The sequence below is a fragment of the Anthonomus grandis genome, chromosome 21 (assembly GCF_022605725.1).
Source record: "Anthonomus grandis grandis chromosome 21, icAntGran1.3, whole genome shotgun sequence".
Classification (NCBI taxonomy): Eukaryota; Metazoa; Arthropoda; class Insecta; order Coleoptera; family Curculionidae; genus Anthonomus; species Anthonomus grandis.
In genome coordinates, this window is record NC_065566.1 from 1,183,845 (window position 1) to 1,203,667 (window position 19,823).

General features: G+C 30.8%; 1 protein-coding gene and 1 long non-coding RNA gene across 36 annotated transcripts in view; one reads left to right on the plus strand and one right to left on the minus strand.

Moving 5' to 3' along the window:
- LOC126748056 (uncharacterized) overlaps positions 1 to 19,823 on the minus strand; it is a 1,030,708-nt gene that overhangs the window by 829,186 nt on the left and 181,699 nt on the right. The gene's annotated exons all lie outside the window — the stretch shown is intronic.
- Positions 18,435 to 19,369, plus strand: LOC126748092 (uncharacterized). The gene is made up of 3 exons (XR_007664630.1): positions 18,435 to 18,497; positions 18,834 to 18,923; positions 18,982 to 19,369. It is a non-coding gene; the product is annotated as an uncharacterized LOC126748092 (long non-coding RNA).

Sequence of the window (19,823 nt, forward strand, 5' to 3'; positions counted from 1 at the left end):
TATAATAAAATTAAAACAGGTTTAACAGAATAAGGAATAAAAGATGCCATCGACAAATTGAATGAAAGCTTTAGAATCCGATATATTAGTAAAAGTATGAAAAAAACAAAAAAAAAAACTATTTTTCCGCTGTACTATTTTTTTTCCACAATTGGTTACAGGCAAATTTTATTGTGAACCTTAAACTGAAAATCCTGAGGGATAAAGGCCCAAGGAAAAAAAACCATGAAACATAAATATCGAATTATCAAGGGTCCTATGGAAAAATTTTAATTTTTTATTTGTCTATCCTGTACTACTTTTAAGTACCTTTAAAAAAGGTTATTATGGATTTGACTCTAAAATAAACGGAAAACCTATTTCTTTATATTTTTCGATTTTGAAGCAAAACCCGGGCTCAAAATGGGCATTTTTTCAAAATATGCTCCGATTTCAAAATTTTTTTCTTCTGGTTAAAAACCATTCAAAAATTAGTAAAAAAGCCTAATAACAAAAATTTCCACGAGTTATACGAGTCCCACAATATAAAGTAACCGAAATACGAGTGCCACAATTGTAATAAAATATAAAAAGAATTAACAGGAGGACAATAAGGAATAATAGTAACCATTAACGAATTGAATCGAAGCTATAGAAGTCGAGATATTAGTAAAAATGTGAAAAAAAATAAAAGAAAACTCGTTTTTTCCCACGGTAGCATTTTTTTTCCAAAATTGGTTACAGCCAAATTTTAATATGAACCTTAAACTGAAAATCCTAAGGGATAAAAGCCCAACGAAAAAAAAATTTTTTTTTGCTCCAAAATCGAAAGGGGTATAGCCATGAAAAATTTCGAAAAATGGTTTTTATTTATTTTTTAATAAACTATAACTCTGACAACTTTTTGTATTAAATAAGAGTTCTTTGCTTTATTAAGAGGTATTCGCCTGTCAAAATGAATCGGTTCTAGCTATTATACAAACGGAGAAAATTGGAAAAAACTATTAAACATAAGTATCGATTTATCAAGAGCCCTATGTAAAAATTTCAATTTTTTATTTTTCTATCCTGTACTACTTCAGAGTATCTTTAAAAAAGATTATTACCAATTTGACTCTAAAATGAACGGATAACCTATTTCTTTGCATTTTCCGATTTTCGAACAAAATCCGGGGTCAAAATGACAATTTTTTCAAAATATGCTCCGAATTCAAAATTTATTTTTTTTGGTTAAAGACCATTCAAAAACTAGTAAAAAAGCTTAATGCCAAAATTTTCCATGATTTATACGAGTGCCACAATATAAAGAGAAAGATTAGGTCCTGTAAGAATTAATGTTTGGGGATAAGTAAACCGGGTTTTTTCGTGGATTTTTTTGATTTTTCAGTTTTATTTTTGAGAGCCAATAGTAATAAGATATAAAAAGAATTAACAGGAGAAGAATAAAAAATAAAAAAAACCATAAATAAATTGAATCGAAGCTATAGAATCCGAGATATAAGTAAAAATGTGGGAAAAACAAAAAAAACTGTTTTTTTTTCCACTGTACATTTTTTTTTTCCTAAACTGATTATTGGCAAATTTTAAAGTAAGCCCTAATCTAACAATTTCCAGTAAAAAAACTCAATAAAAAAATAATTTTTTTTTTGGTCGAAAATCGAAAGGGGTATACCCACGAAAAATTTCGAAAAAATGATTTTTATTTTTTTCTAAATTAACTGTAAGTCTGATAACTTTTTGTCCTAAACAAAAGTTTTCGGGAATGTTACGAGGTATTTGAATGTTAAAACTAATTGATTATAGCTATCACAGATTCGGAGAAAATTGTAAAAAACTATTAATCATAAATATCGAATTATCAAGAGCCCTATGGAAAAATTTTAACTTTTTATTTTTCGATCTTGTACTACTTCAGGATACCTTTCAAAAAGGTTATTATCGATTTGACTCTAAAATGAACAGAAAACCTATTTATTTGCATTTATCGATTTTCGAACAAAATCGGGCCCAAAATGAAAATTTTTTCAAAACATGCTTCAAATTCAAAATTTCTTTTTTCTGGCTAAAGACCACTCAAAAAGTAATGAAAAAGCTTAATGACAAAAATTTTCAAAATCTATAATAATGCTACAATAATATGAAAGAAGATAAGTTCCCTTTAAAGCCTATGTATTCGAACCGATGATTTTTTTATTTTTTTTTGAAAGGCAAATTTAAGAAATAATTTAACTAATTAAGATAAAAGGAATAGGGTAATACAAAATATTATCTACAAATATATACATATCATCTAATAGCAGATTTTAATCAAATAGGAAATTTTGATAGTTACGTGACCCTAGAACTTAATATTTTAAAATTTTGTAAGAAATCAATAATTGCATCCTAAATAAACCCCAAATTCCAAATTTGAACCCAATCGGATCAATAGCAAAAAAGTTATGGAAGTCACGTGACTTAAAAAATTCAACATGTCAAATTTCTGTCAAAATTTATTACTTGCATCCTATATAAAGCCTAAATACTAAATTTCAACCCAATCGGAACAATAGCAAATAAGTTATGGAAGTCACGTGACTTTAACATTCAATATGTCAATTATCTGTTAAAATTTATTAATTGTATCCTAAATAAAGCATAAATACTAAATTTGAACCCAATCGGACTCATAGCAAAAAAGTTACAATAGTCACGTGACCCGGAAGTCAAATGTCAAATATCTGTCAAAAATTAATAATTGCATCCTAAATAAAGCCCAAATACCAAATTTGAACCCAATCAGACCAATAGCAAAAAAGTACCAATAGTCACGTGACCTGGAAGTCAAATGTCAAATATCTGTCAAAAATTAATAATTGCATCCTAAATAAACCCCAAATACCAAATTTCAAGCAAATCGGACAAATAGGAAGAAAGTTAAGGTAGTCACGTGACCTTAAAACATAGTCATGTCAAATATCTGTAAAAATTTATTAATCTTATCCGAAACAGGTACTAGGTACCAAATTTCAACCAAATCGCACCAATACCAAAAAAGTTATGATACTCGACTAACCTTAAAAATCAATAATTTCAAAAAATTTTTATTTATAACCCAAAAGCAATGTTTAAGAATTATTAACATATATTAATAATAAACTAAATAGTAAAAACTCACCTAATATCGAAATTTTTATTTTAAATTAAATAGATCATTACGACTGACCCGTGTATATATTAGAATAATTTTAATAAAATAATCGGGCAAATTTCATTTCGTCTCACCCCGGTATAAAACCACTGACATTTCAAAAAAACGGCATTTTTCGAAGACGTCAAAATGTTTGCCGAATTTTCCTGGCCGCAATACACAATTTCCCCTATTGATATGCACAGATTCGGAAAGCCCATTCATTTTCTGATTCGGTGCTTCCTTTCCCTGATCGTTTCCGGTTCATTTTCATTCATAATTTTACAAAAAACCCAACCAAGTCCCGGCCACCTGTCAAGAGCAAAAAATTTGTACCCACCATGCGTCAAAGTATTGTTCCCACCAGCCATTTCATCAGAGTTTAGGTTGACACCTCCAATTACCTGCAAAAACGCAAAAAAATGGACTTTTTTCATAAAATCGCATTTTTCGGGTACTTGTACTATCGCTGGAATCCTGAAATTTTAGTATGTGTTGTAAAACAAAATTTCGGATCCTTTAGATGTTGTTTGATCCTTTCACCATGTACAGGGACGTGGCAAATGAATTAAACGCGAAAATTCGAATTGCTCAGAACCTATTAATGTTGGAGGATTGTAATTTTACATAAATAATGGGGTTATTAAAGTATTTAATACCTGAGAATATAAATGGTCCAGGTGCCACCACTAAAAAAATATTAAATAAAATGTGATTTTCAGGTCGGACCTTCATGGGTAAAGTTCATTATTGCTCGCCCTGTATGGTTCCCAAAAATTTCGGTTATATGGCATATGAAAGGTAAAAGATGAAGTTATTTTTTGAAAAAAAAAAAAAATTCCCAAAATAAGTATCGTTTGGCGGGAAATCCCAAAAAACTAAAAATGCCAGAACTCGTAAAATAAATTTTTTACAAAAAAAAGCTCCAAGTATGTCAAATCTCTTATAAAACGAAGTCTTTTCGCCGAAACACTTTTTTTATAAAAATTTTTTTTTAGCCTCTGGAGAAGTTTGAATTTTTTTTTTAGTCACTTTTGTTCGCTTATAATAACTCACCCTGTATACCGATCTGGCCCAAAAAGTATACAGTTCTTAAGCCCCCACCGACCCTTATGTCCTAAAAATTTAAAGTTTTTTAAAGGCTTTTTATTTGAGTTCTCGCGTCTGAAAGGAATTTGACCCATTTTTTTACGAATTTTTGACTTTGAGACAGTACCGCTCCGTTTGGTGGTACCGGAAAAAAAATTCGTTTACGGATCCATCATTCCCAATATATTAAGAGACCCTATGCCAAATTTCATCGTTTCGCTAGCCATACAGCCAAAGATATGAATTTTTATTTCCAAAAAAACACGATTTTTCGGGCCCGGGCTCGCGTGCATAATATAGTCGCAGACGCTCCTATATAACAAGTATAGTCGCTTCGCTCCTATACTTTTGGTCCGTGGGGACCAGTTTGGAACCTCTAAGTCCTGTCAGTGATGGGCCTTAGAGGATTTCTTAAAACAAAACAAAAATTATCAGGTGTACCAACGTTTATATGCCAAGGAAAGAGATGACCAGTGGTTGGGGTATCATGCTTCAAAGAACCATAATTTGTTATATAGTCGCGTTGTGTGTCGATATACTGTCTTATAATTCAAATATCTGTCAAAATATATTAATTGTATTCTAAATTAAGCCTGAGTACCAAATTCCAACAGAATCGGACCAATAGCAAAAAAGTTACGGTAGTCACGTGACCTGGGCTGAAACTCAAATGTCAGTTATCTGTCATAATTTATCAGTTGTATCCTAAATAAACCATAAATACCAAAATTAGAGAGAAGTTCCCATAAGGGTCTATTTATTGAAATAGAACAAACGGGATTTTACGTCGATTTGTTTTAATTTTTCTTTTTATTTTGAAAAGTAATAGTAATAAAATATCAAAAGAATTGACAGGAGGAGAATGAGAAATAAAAGAAACCATCAACGAATTGAATCGAAGCTTTAGAAGTCGAGATATTAGTAAAAATGTGGGAAAAACAAAAGGAAACTGGTTTTTTCACACGGTATAATTTATTTTTCTTAAAATGATGACCGACAAATTATAATGTAAGTCCTAAGTTGGCAATTTCCAGAAAAAAAAACCCAAGAAAAAAAAAATTTTTTTTGCTCCAAAATCGAAAGGGGTATAGCCATGAAAAATTGCGAAAAAATGGTTTTTATTTTTTTCTAAATAAACTATAACTCTGACAACTTTTTCTCTTAAACAAAAGTTCTAGGGAATGTTACGAGGTATTTGAATGTTAAAACTAATTGATTATAGCTATCACAGATTCGGAGAAAATTGTAAAAAACTATTAATCATAAATATCGAATTATCAAGAGCCCTATGGAAAAATTTCAACTTTTTATTTTTCTATCTTGTACTACTTCAGGATACCTTTCAAAAAGGTTATTATCGATTTGACTCTAAAATGAACAGAAAACCTATTTATTTGCATTTATCGATTTTCGAACAAAATCGGGCCCAAAATGAAAATTTTTTCAAAACATGCTCCAAATTCAAAATTTCTTTTTTCTGGCTAAAGACCACTCAAAAAGTAATAAAAAAGCTTTATGACAAAATTTTTCAAAATCTATAATAATGCCACAATATTACGAGAGAACATAAGTTCCCTTTAAAGCCTATGTATTCGAACCGATGATTTCTTAATTTTTTTTTTAAAGGCAAATTTAAGAAATAATTTAACAAAATAAGATAAAAGGAATAGGGTAATACAAAATATTATCTACAAATATATACATATCATCTAATAGCCAATTTCAATCAAATAGGAAATTTTGATAGTCACGTGACCCTAGAACTCAATATTTTAAAATTTTGTAAAAAATCAACAATTGCATCTTAAATAAACCCCAAATTCCAAATTTGAACCCAATCGGATCAATAGCAAAAAAGTTATGGAAGTCACGTGACTTTAAAATTTAATATGTCAAATTTCTGTCAAAATGTATTACTGGCATCCTAAATAAAGCCCAAATACTAAATTTCAACCCAATCGGATCAATAGCAAAAGAATTATGAAAGTCACGTGACTTTAAAATATAATTTGTCAATTATCTGTTAAAATTTATTAATTGTGTCCTAAATAAAGCATAAATACCAAATTTGAACCCAATCGGACTCATAGCAAAAAAGTTACAATAGTCACGTGACCCGGAAGTCAAATGTCAAATATCTGTCAAAAATTAATAATTGCATCCTAAATAAAGCCCAAATACCAAATTTGAACCCAATCAGACCAATAGCAAAAAAGTTACAATAGTCACGTGACCTGGAAGTCAAATGTCAAATATCTGTGAAAAATTCATAATTGCATCCTAAATAAACCCCAAATACAAAATTTCAATCAAATCGGACAAATAGGAAGAAAGTTAAGGTAGTCACGTGACCTTAAAACATAGTCATGTCAAATATCTGTAAAAATTTATTAATCTTATCGGAAATAGGTACTAGGTACCAAATTTCAACCAAATCGCACCAATACCAAAAAAGTTATGATACTCGACTAACCTTAAAAATCAATAATTTCAAAAAATTTTTATTTATAACCCAAAAGCAATGTTTAAGAATTATTAACATATATTAATAATAAATTAAATAGTAAAAGCTCACCTAATATCTAAATTTTTATTTTAAATTAAATAGATCATTACGACTGACCCGTGTATATATTCGAATAATTTTAATAAAATAATCGGGCAAATTTCATTTCGTCTCACCCCGGTATAAAACCACTGACTTTTCAAAAAAACGGCATTTTTCGAAGACGTCAAAATGTTTGCCGAATTTTCCTGGCCGCAATACACAATTTCCCCAATTGATATGCACAGATTCGGAAAGCCCATTCATTTTCTGATTCGGTGCTTCCTTTCCCTGATCGTTTCCGGTTCATTTTCATTCATAATTTTACAAAAAACCAAACCAAGTCCCGGCCACCTGTCACGAGCAAAAAATTTGTATCCACCATGCGTCAAAGTATTGTTCCCACTAGCCATTTCATCAGAGTTTAGGTTGACACCTCCAATTACCTGCAAAAACGCAAAAAAATGGACTTTTTTCATAAAATCGCATTTTTCGGGTACTTGTACTATCGCTGGAACCCTGAAATTTTAGTATGTATTGTAAAACAAAATTTCGGATCCTTTAGATATTGTTTGATCCTTTCACCATGTACAGGGACGCGGCAAATGAATTAAACGCGAAAATTCGAATTGCTCAGAACCTATTAAAGTTGGAAGATTGTAATTTTACATAAATAATGAGGTTATTAAAGTATTTAATGCCTGAGAATATAAATGGTCCAGGTGCCACCACTAAAAAGTTATTAAATAAAATGTGATTTTCAGGTCGGACCTTCATGGGTAAAGTTCATTATTGCTCGCCCTGTATGGTTCCCAAAAATTTCGGTTATATGGCATATGAAAGGTAAAGGATGAAGTTATTTTTTGAAAAAAAAAATTTTCCCAAAATAAGTATCGTTTGGCGGAAAATCCCAAAAAACTGAAAATGCCAGAACTCGTAAAATAAATTTTTTACAAAAAAAAGCTCCAAGTATGTCAAATCTCTTATAAAACGAAGTCTTTTCGCCGAAACACTTTTTTTATAAAAATTTTTTTTTAGCCTCTGGAGAAGTTTGAATTTTTTTTTTAGTCACTTTTGTTCGCTTATAACAACTCACCCTGTATACCGATCTGGCCCAAAAAGTATACAGTTCTTAAGCCCCCACCGACCCTTATGTCCTAAAAATTTAAAGTTTTTTAAAGGCTTTTTATTTGAGTTCTCGCGTCTGAAAGGAATTTGACCCGTTTTTTTACGAATTTTTGACTTTGAGACAGTACCGCTCCGTTTGGTGGTACCGGAAAAAAAAATCGTTTACGGATCCATCATTCTCAATGTATTGAGAGACCCTATGCCAAATTTCATCGTTTCGCTAACCATACAGCCAAAGATATGAATTTTTATTTCCAAAAAAACACGATTTTTCGGGCCCGACCTCGCGTGCATAATATAGTCTGCGACTATATAACAAGTATAGTTGCTTCGCTCCTATACTTTTGGTCCGTGGGGACCAGTTTGGAACCTTTAAGTCTTGTATGTGAATGGCTATAAAGGAATTCTTAAAAAAAACACAAAAATTATCAAGTGTACCAACGTTTATATGCCAAGGAAAGAGATGACCAGTGGTTGGGGTATCATGCTTCAAAGAACCATAATTTGTTATATAGTCGCGTTGTGTTAGTATACTATCTTATATTTCAAATATCTGTCGAAGTATATTAATTGTATTCTAAATAAAGCCTGAATACCAAATTCGAACAGAATCGGACCAATAGCAAAAAAGTTACGGTAGTCATGTGACCTAGGCTGACTCAAATGTCAGTTATCTGTCATAATTTATTCCTTGTATCCTAAAGAAACCATAAATACCAAATTCAGAGAGAAGTTCCCATAAGGGTCTATTTATTGAAATAGAACAAACAGGGATTTTACGTCGATTTGTTTTAATTTTCCTTTTTGTTTTGAAATATAATAGTAATCAAATATCAAAAGAATTGACAGGAGGAGAATAAGAAATAAAAGAAACCATCACCGAATCGAATCGAAGCTATAGACGCCGAGATATTAGTAAAAATGTAGGAAAAACAAAAGAAAACTGTTTTTTTCCCACGGTATCATTTCTTTTTCTTAAAATAATTATTGACAAATTTTAGATTTAGCCCTAAACTGGCAATTTTCACTAAAAAAACCCAAGAAAAAAATTTTTTTTTTTGGTCGAAAATCGAAAGGGGTGTATAGCCATGAAAAATTGCGAAAAATGGTTTTTATTTTTTTATAAATAAACTATAAATCTGACAACTTCTTGTATTAAATAAGAGTTCTTCGCTATATTAAGAGGTATTCGCCTGTCAAAACGAATCGGTTCTAGCTATTATACAATCGGAGAAAATTAGAAAAAACTATTAAACATAAATATCGAATTATCAAGAGCCCTATGGAAAAATTTCAATTTTTTATTTTTCTAACCTGTACTACTTCAGAGTATCTTTAAAAAAGATTATTACCAATTTGACTCTAAAATGAAGGGAAAACCTATTTCTCTGCATTTTTCGATTTTCGAACAAAATCCGGGGTCAAAATGACCATTTATCCAAAATATGCTCCGAATTCAAAATTTCTTTTTTCTGGTTAAAGACCATTCAAAAACTAATAAAAAAGCTTTATGACAAAATCTTCCACGATTTATACGAGTGCCATAATATAAAGGGAAAAATTAGATTCCATAAGAGCCTATGAGGGATAAGACAACCGGGATTTTACGTCGATTTTTTTAATTTTTCAGTTTTATTTCGAAAGGCAATTGTAATAAAATATAAAAAGAATTAACAGGAGGAGAATAAGGAATAATAAAAACCATCAACGAATTGAATCGAAGCTATAGAAGTCGAGATATTAGTAAAAATGTGAAAAAAAATAAAAGAAAACTCGTTTTTTTCCACGGTAGCATTCTTTTTCCTAAAATGATAACTGACAAATTATAATGTAAGCCCTAAGTTGGCAATATTCATTAAAAAAAACCCAAGAAAAAAAATTTTTTTTTTGCTCCAAAATCGAAAGGGGTATAGCCATGAAAAATTGTGATTAAATGGTTTTTATTTTTTTCTAAATAAACTATAACTCTGAACTTTTTGTCTTAAACAAAAGTTCTAGGGAATATTACGAGGTATTCGAATGTTAAAACTAATTGATTATAGCTATCACAGATTCGGAGAAAATTGTAAAAAACTATAAATCATAAATATCGAATTATCAAGAGCCCTATGGAAAGATTTCATTTTTTTATTTTTCTATCTTGTACTACTTTAGGATACCTTTCAAAAAGGTTATTATCGATTTGACTCTAAAATGAACAGAAAACCTATTTATTTGCATTTATCGATTTTCAAACAAAATCCGGCCCAAAATGAAATTTTTTTTAAAACATGCTCCAAATTCAAAATTTCTTTTTTCTGGCTAAAGACCATTCAAAAAGTAATGAAAAAGCTTAATGACAAAAATTTTCAAAATCTAATAATAATGCTACAATATTATGAAAGAAGATAAGTTCCCTTTAAAGCCTATGTATTCGAACCGATGATTTTTTTATTTTTTTTTGAAAGGTAAATTTAAGAAATAATTTAACTAATTAAGATAAAAGGAATAGGGTAATACAAAATATTATCTAAAAATATATACATATTATCTAATAGCAGATTTTAATCAAATAGGAAATTTTGATAGTCACGTGATCCTAGAACTTAATAATTTAAAATTTTGTAAAAAATCAACAATTGCATCCTAAATAAACCCCAAATTCCAAATTTGAACCCAATCGGATCAATAGCAAAAAAGTTATGGAAGTCACGTGACTTAAAAAATTCAACATGTCAAATTTCTGTCAAAATTTATTACTTGCATCCTATATAAAGCCTAAATACTAAATTTCAACCCAATCGGAACAATAGCAAATAAGTTATGGAAGTCACGCGACTTTAACATTCAATATGTCAATTATCTGTTAAAATTTATTAATTGTGTCCTAAATAAAGCATAAATACCAAATTTGAACCCAATCGGACTCATAGCAAAAAAGTTACAATAGTCACGTGACCCGGAAGTCAAATGTCAAATATCTGTCAAAAATTAATAACTGCATCCTAAATAAAGCCCAAATACCAAATTTGAACCCAATCAGACCAATAGCAAAAAAGTTACGATAGTCACGTGACCTGGAAGTCAAATGTCAAATATCTGTGAAAAATTAATAATTGCATCCTAATTAAAGCCCAAATACCAAATTTCAATCAAATCGGATAAATAGGAAGAAAGTTAAGGTAGTCACGTGACCCTAAAACATAGTCATGTCAAATATCTGTAAAAATTTATTAATCTTATTCGAAATAGGTACTAGGTACCAAATTTCAACCAAATCGCACCAATACCAAAAAAGTTATGATACTCGACTAACCTTAAAAATCAATAATTTCAAAAAAATTTTATTTATAACCCAAAAGCAATGTTTAAGAATTGTTAACATTTATTAATAATAAACTAAATAGTAAAAACTCACCAAATATCTAAATTCTTATTTTAAATTAAATAGATCATTACGACTGACCCGTGTATATATTCGAATAATTTTAGTAAAATAATAGGGCAAATTTCATTTCGTCTCACCCCGGTATAAAACCACTGACATTTCAAAAAAACGGCATTTTTCGAAGACGTCAAAATGTTTGCCGAATTTTCCTGGCCGCAATACACAATTTCCCCAATTGATATGCACAGATTCGGAAAGCCAATTCATTTTCTGATTCAGTGCTTCCTTTCCCTGATCGTTTCCGGTTCATTTTCATTCATAATTTTACAAAAAACCCAACCAAGTCCCGGCCACCTGTCACGAGCAAAAAATTTGTACCCACCATGCGTCAAAGTATTGTTCCCACCAGCCATTTCATCAGAGTTTAGGTTGACACCTCCAATTACCTGCAAAAACGCAAAAAAATGGACTTTTTTCATAAAATCGCATTTTTCGGGTACTTGTACTATCGCTGGAACCTTGAAATTTTAGTATGTTTTGTAAAACAAAATTTCGGATCCGTTAGATGTTGTTTGATCTTTTCACCATGTACAGGGACGTGACAAATGAATTAAACGCGAAAATTCAAATTGCTCAGAACCTATTAAAGTTGGAAGATTGTAATTTTACACAAATAATCGGGTTATTAAAGTATTTAATCCCTGAGAATATAAATGGTCCAGGTGCCACCACGAAAAAGTTATTAAATAAAATGTGATTTTCAGGTCGGACCTTCATGGGTAATTCATTATTGTTCATTATTGCTCGCCCTGTATGGTTCCCAAAAATTTCGGTTATATGGCATATGAAAGGTAAAAGATGATGTTATTTTTTGAAAAAAAAAAATTCCCAAAATAAGTATCGTTTGGCGAGAAATCCCAAACAACTGAAAATGCCAGAACTCGTAAAATAAATTTTTTACAAAAAAAAGCTCCAAGTATGTCAAATCTCTTATAAAACGAAGTCTTTTCGCCAAAACACTTTTTTTATAAAAATTTTTTTTTAGCCTCTGGAGAAGTTTAAATTTTTTTTTTAGTCACTTTTGTTTGCTTATAACAACTCACCCTGTATACCGATCGGGCTCAAAAAGTATACAGACACGTAAGCCCCAAGAACCCATATATCCTGAAAATTTCAGCTCGATTAAACGCTTTAAAATTCAGATCTCGTGAGCAACTCGATTTTTACCAATTTTTTTACGAATTTTTGACTTTGAGACAGTACCGCTCCGTTTGGTGGTACCGGAAAAAAAATTCGTTTACGGATCCATCATTCCCAATGTATTGAGAGACTCTATGCCAAATTTCATCATTTCGCTAGCCATACAGCCAAAGATATGAATTTTTATTTCCAAAAAAACACGATTTTTCGGGCCCGACCTCGCGTGCATAATATAGTCGCAGACGCTCCTATATAACAAGTATAGTCGCTTCGCTCCTATACTTTTGGTCCGTGGGGACCAGTTTGGAACCTTTAGGACTTGTCAGTGATGGGCCTTAAAGGATTTCTTAAAACAAAACAAAAATTATCAGGTGTACCAACGTTTATATGCCAAGGAAAGAGATGACCAGTGGTTGGGGTATCATGCTTCAAAGAACCATAATTTGTTATATAGTCGCGTTGTGTGTCGATATACTGTCTTATATTTCAAATATCTGTGAAAGTATATTAATTGTATTCTAAATAAAGCCTGAATACCAAATTCGAACAGACTCGGACCAATAGCAAAAAAGTTACGGTAGTCACGTGACCTAGGCTGAAACTCAAATGTCAGTTATCTGTCATAATTTATTAGTTGTATCCTAAATAAACCAAAAATACCAAATTCAGAAAAAAGTTCCCATAAGGGTCTATTTATTGAAATAGAACAAACAGGATTTTACGTCGATTTGTTTTAATTTTTCTTTTTATTTTAAAATGTAATAGTAATAAAATATCAAAAGAATTGACAGGAGGAGAATTAGAAATAAAAGAAAGCATCAACGAATTGAATCGAAGCTATAGAAGTCGAGATATTAGTAAAAATGTGGGAAAAACAAAAGAAAACTGGTTTTTTCCCACGGTATAATTTTTTTTCTTAAAATAATTTATGATAAATTTTAGTTTTAGCCCTAAACTTGTAATTTTCACAAAAAAAACCCAAGAAAAAAAATTTTTTTTTTTTGGTCGAAAATCGAAAGGGGTATACCCACGAAAAATTTAAAAAAAATGGTTTTTATTTTTTTATAAATAAAATATAACTTTGACAACTGTTTGTCTTAAACAAAAGTTTTCGGAAATATTACGAGGTATCCGTGCGTTAAAACGAATCGGTTCTAGCTATTATACAATCAGAGAAAATTGGAAAAAACTATTAAACATAAATATCGAATTATCAAGAACCCTATGGAAAAATTTTAATTTTTTATTTTTCTATCCTGTACTACTTCAGAGTATCTTTAAAAAAGATTATTACCAATTTGACTCTAAAATGAACGGAAAACCTATTTCTTTGCATTTTTCGATTTTCGTACAAAATCCGGGGTCAAAATGACAATTTTTTCAAAATATGCTCCGAATTCAAAATTTCTTTTTTCTGGTTAAAGACCATTCAAAAACTAGTAAAAAAGCCTAATAACAAAAATTTCCACGATTTATACGAGTGGCACAATATAAAGGTAAAATTAGGTCCCATAAGAGTCTATGTATTTACGTCGATTTTTAAAATTTTTCAGTTTTATTTCGAAAGGCAATTGTAATAAAATATTAAAAAAATTAACAGGAGAAGAATAAGGAATAATAGAAACCATCAACGAATTGAATCGAAGCTATAGAAGTCGAGATATTAATAAAAATGTGAAAAAAAATAAAAGAAAACTCGTTTTTTCCCACGGTACCATTTTTTTTTGTTAAAATTATAATCGACAAATCATAATGTAAGCCCTATGATGGCAATTTCAAGTAAAAAAAACCCAAGAAAAAAAAAATTTTTTTTTGCTCCAAAATCGAAAGGGGTATAGCCATGAAAAATTGTGAAAAAATGGTTTTTATTTTTTTCTAAATAAACTATAACTCTGACAACTTTTTGTCTTAAACAAAAGTTTTCGGGAATATTACGAGGTATCCGAATGTTAAAACGAATTGATTATAGCTATCACAGAATCGGAGAAAATTGTAAAAAACTATTAAACATAAATATCGAAATATCAAGAGCCCTATGGAAAAATTTCAATTTTTTATTTTTCTATCTTGTACTACTCCAGGATACCTTTTAAAAAGGTTATTATCGATTTGACTCTAAAATGAACAGAAAACCTATTTATTTGCATTTATCGATTTTCGAACAAAATCCGGCCCAAAATGAAAATTTTTCAAAACATGCTCCAAATTCAAAATTTCTTTTTTCTGGCTAAAGACCATTCAAAAAGTAATGAAAAAGCTTTATGACAAAATTTTTCAAAATCTATAATAATGCTACAATATTATGAAAGAAGATAAGTTCCCTTTAAAGCCTATGTATTCGAACCGATGATTTTTTAATGTTTTTTAAAAAGGCAAATTTAAGAAATAATTTAACTAATTAAGATAAAAGGAATAGGGTAATACAAAATATTATCTATAAATATATAAATATCATCTAATAGTAAATTTCAATCAAATAGGAAATTTTGATAGTCACGTGACCCTAGAACTCAATATTTTAAAATTTTGTAAAAAATCAACAATTGCATCCTAAATAAACCCCAAATTCCAAATTTGAACCCAATCGGATCAATAGCAAAAAAGTTATGGAAGTCACGTGACTTAAAAAATTCAACATGTCAAATTTCTGTCAAAATTTATTACTTGCATCCTATATAAAGCCTAAATACTAAATTTCAACCCAATCGGAACAATAGCAAATAAGTTATGGAAGTCACGTGACTTTAACATTCAATATGTCAATTATCTGTTAAAATTTATTAATTGTATCCTAAATAAAGCACAAATATCAAATTTGAACCCAATCAGACTCATAGCAAAAAAGTTACAATAGTCACGTGACCCGGAAGTCAAATGTCAAATATCTGTCAAAAATTAATAATTGCATTCTAAATAAAGCCCAAATACCAAATTTGAACCCAATCGGACCAATAGCAAAAAAGTTACAATAGTCACGTGACCTGGAAGTCAAATGTCAAATATCTGTGAAAAATTAATAATTGCATCCTAAATAAACCCCAAATACCAAATTTCAATCAAATCGGACAAATAGGAGAAAAGTTAAGGTAGTCACGTGACCTTAAAACATAGTCATGTCAAATATCTGTAAAAATTTATTAATCTTATCCGAAATAGGTACTAGGTACCAAATTTCAACCAAATCGCACCAATACCAAAAAAGTTATGATACTCGACTAACCTTAAAAATCAATAATTTCAAAAAAATTTTATTTATATCCCAAAAGCAATGTTTAAGAATTGTTAACATTTATTAATAATAAACTAAATAGTAAAAACTCACCAAATATCTAAATTTTTATTTTAAATTAAATAGATCATTACGACTGACCCGTGTATATATTCGAATAATTTTAATAAAATAATCGGGCAAATTTCATTTCGTCTCACCCCGGTATAAAGACACTGACATTTCAAAAAAACGGCATTTTTCGAAGACGTCAAAATGTTTGCCGAATTTTCCTGGCCGCAATACACAATTTCCCCAATTGATATGCACAGATTCGGAAAGCCCATTCATTTTCTGATTCGGTGCTTCCTTTCCCTGATCGTTTCCGGTTCATTTTCATTCATAATTTTACAAAAAACCCAACCAAGTCCCGGCCACCTGTCACGAGCAAAAAATTTGTAACCACAATGCGTCAAAGTATTGTTTCCACTAGCCATTTCATCAGAGTTTAGGTTGACACCTCCAATTACCTGCAAAAACGCAAAAAAATGGACTTTTTTCATAAAATCGCATTTTTCGGGTACTTGTACTATCGCTGGAACCCTGAAATTTTAGTATGTGTTGTAAAACAAAATTTCGGATCCTTTGGATGTTGTTTCATCTTTTCACCATGTACAGGGACGCGGCAAATGAATTAAACGCGAAAATTCGAATTGCTCAGAACCTATTAAAGTTGGAAGATTGTAATTTTACACAAATAATGGGGTTATTAAAGTATTTAATGCCTGAGAATATAAATTGTCCAGGTGCAACCACTAAAAAGTTATTAAATAAAATGTGATTTTCGGGTCGGACCTTCATGGGTAAAGTTCATTATTGCTCGCCCTGTATGGTTCCCAAAAATTTCGGTTATATGGCATATGAAAGGTAAAGGATGAAGTTATTTTTTGAAAAAAAAGAATTTCCCAAAATAAGTATCGTTTGACGGAAAATCCCAAAAAACTGGAAATGCCAGAACTCGTAAAATAAATTTTTTACAAAAAAAAGCTCCAAGTATGTCAAATCTCTTATAAAATGAAGTCTTTTCGCCGAAACACTTTTTTTATAAAAATTTTTTTTTAGCCTCTGGAGAAGTTTGAATTTTTTTTTTAGTCACTTTTGTTCGCTTATAACAACTCACCCTGTATACCGATCGGGCCCAAAAAGTATACAGACATGAATTACTATAAAGTCTTTTATGCCTAAAAATTTCAATTTTTTTGACAGCGTTAAAATTGAGATCTCGTGCAAAAATGAATTTTGACCCGTTTTTTTACGAATTTTTGACTTTGAGACAGTACCGCTCCGTTTGATAGTACCCGAAAAAAAATTCGTTTACGGATCCATCATTCCCAATGTATTGAGAGACCCTATGCCAAATTTCATCGTTTCGCTAGCCATACAGCCAAAGATATGAATTTTTATTTCCAAAAAAACACGATTTTTCGGGCCCGACGTGGCGTGCATAATATAGTCTGCGACTATATAACAAGTATAGTCGCTTCGCTCCTATACTTTTGGTCCGTGGGGACCAGTTTGGAACCTTTAGGACTTGTCAGTGATGGGCCTTAAAGGATTTCTTAAAAAAAATCGCAAATTATCAGGTGTACTTAAGTCTGGTCAGTCGGGGGGGGCTAAGGTTTATCTGCCAAGGAAAAAGAGGACCAGTTGTTGGGGTATCATGCTTCAAAGAACCATAATGTGTTATATAGTCGCGTTGTATGTCAATATAATGTGTTATTATGTCAAATATCTGTTAACGTTTATTAATTGCATCCTAAATAAACTCTAAATACCAAATTTCAACCCAATCGGATTAATAGCAAAAGAGTTACAGTGTCACGTGACCTGGACCTCAAATGTCAAATATCAGTCAACATTTATTAATTGCATCCTAAATCAACCCCAAATACCAAATTTCAACCCAATCGGATCAATAGCAAAAGAGTTACAGTGTCACGTGACCCGAACCTCAAATGTCAAATATCTCTCAAAAATAGTAATTTCATCCTAAATAAAGCCCAAATACCAAATTTGAACCCAATCGGACTCATAGCAAAAAAGCTTTAATAGTCACGTAACCCGGAAGTCAAATGTCAAATATCTGTCAAAAATTAATAATTGCATCCTAAATAAACCCCAAATACCAAATTTCAATCAAATCGGACAAATAGGAAGAAAGTTTTGATAGTCACGTGACCTTAAAACATAGTCATGTCAAATATCTGTCAAAATTTATTAATCCTATCCGAAATAAACCCTAGGTACCAAATTTCAACCAAATCGCACAAAAAACAAAAAAGTTATAATACTTGTCTAACCTTAAAAATTAATAATTTCGAAAATTTTTTATTTATATCCCAAAACCAATGTTTAAGAATTATTAACATTTATTTTCAATAAACTCAATAGTATAAAACTCACCTAATATCTAAATCCATGTTTTAAATTAAATAGATCATTACGACTGACCCGCGTATATATTCGAATATTTTTAATAAAATAATAGGACAAATTTCATTTTGATTCACCCCGGTATAAACACACTGACATTTCAAAAAAACGGCATTTTTCACGTCAAAATGATTATTTGATTTAATGGTCTCTTAGAAATAATACAATACAAACAGTAACTATAGTTGAACGATACAAACAGCGTTCCTAACAACCATTGTTTGAATTTTATTTTGGTTCATTTCGTACCATGCAAGCGAACACAATGGATGTTGACGCAATGGCCGAAAGCCTACAGGCGATCATTGAGTGTGTACCGGTAAGAATTTATTTAGATTATATTTTGAATTAGTTGTTCGTTATATTTTATCGAATAGTCGGAACCTCAACCCAACCCAACCCAACCAAAACCTCCCTACCCAATCCAACCCACCGAATCCTCCCGACCCACCGAATCCTCCCGACCCACCGAATCCTCCCGCCCCACCGAATCCTCCCGACCCACCGAATCCTCCCGCCCCACCGAATCCTCCCGACCCACCGACTCCTCCCAACGCGGTATTAATAGTAAGTATAAAATTCACTGAGATATTGCTATTTTTTATTTTCTTTCTAATTCCCGCGGAAAACATTAAAATTCTTTATTTCGTTACAGAAGAAAATTACAATAATAGAGGGAGGAGATGGAGAGCGAGAAATAGCAGGATTGAGAGGCGTAGAGAGCGCGTCAATCTCCACCAACAGAGTAATATATAACGTTTTTATATTGTATTTAAGTTTGTTATATGTTTTTTTTCTTTTAGAAACGCTATTGTCGGCCGTAACAAACGCGGTGGCCAGCGCTATTTTAAGGCAAACCAATAGAGGAGGTTTGCCTTACCGTGGTCGGGGCAGGGGAAAATATTAATTTTTATTTTTTTGAATTATATTTTTTTTTTATAAATATATTATAAACATTTGATATAAGTATTGTTGTCTTATTAAAAAACTATAAAATATATGAATAGATTGGATATTCTGTGTACTGGATTGCCTGTATAATACTAAAAGTGAATGTGATCTTTTGAGAAAAGTGTAAAAGGGTTTTTTTAATGTATATCATAATATGCTAACAGATGGCCATAGACTAGGGTATATTTGTGTTATACTTGTATGTCGCTCATTAAATCAAACTAAAAATAGAAATATATGTTACTGTAATGCACATTTATGTTACTCCAACAAAAACGCTCCTATATAAAGTCCAGTGCAACGATATATTAGAATGGTCACCCGTCAAAACACCAGCATTTTACTTCTCAAACAATGTAAATAGAAGGTGGATGACATTGTTTGGCAGGTGGAATGCTGGTGTTTTGACAGGTGACCATTCTAATATATCGTTGCACTGAACTTTACATACATCCTATAGTCATACATTCATCGCTCTCAAATATTCCAGTCTAGGGCCACCTTAAACCTGAAAATTCAGGCAACATATATCTCTAATATCAGCCCATATATGTTGGCAGAAAATTAAAATCTTGGATTTACTGTTAAAATAATAAAAAAGGAGAATATACTTCAAATGATGATTAAAGCTGTCAATTTCACATTAACAAATATCGAAAATTCAATCAAATAAAATTTTCCTTGTTATAAGCAA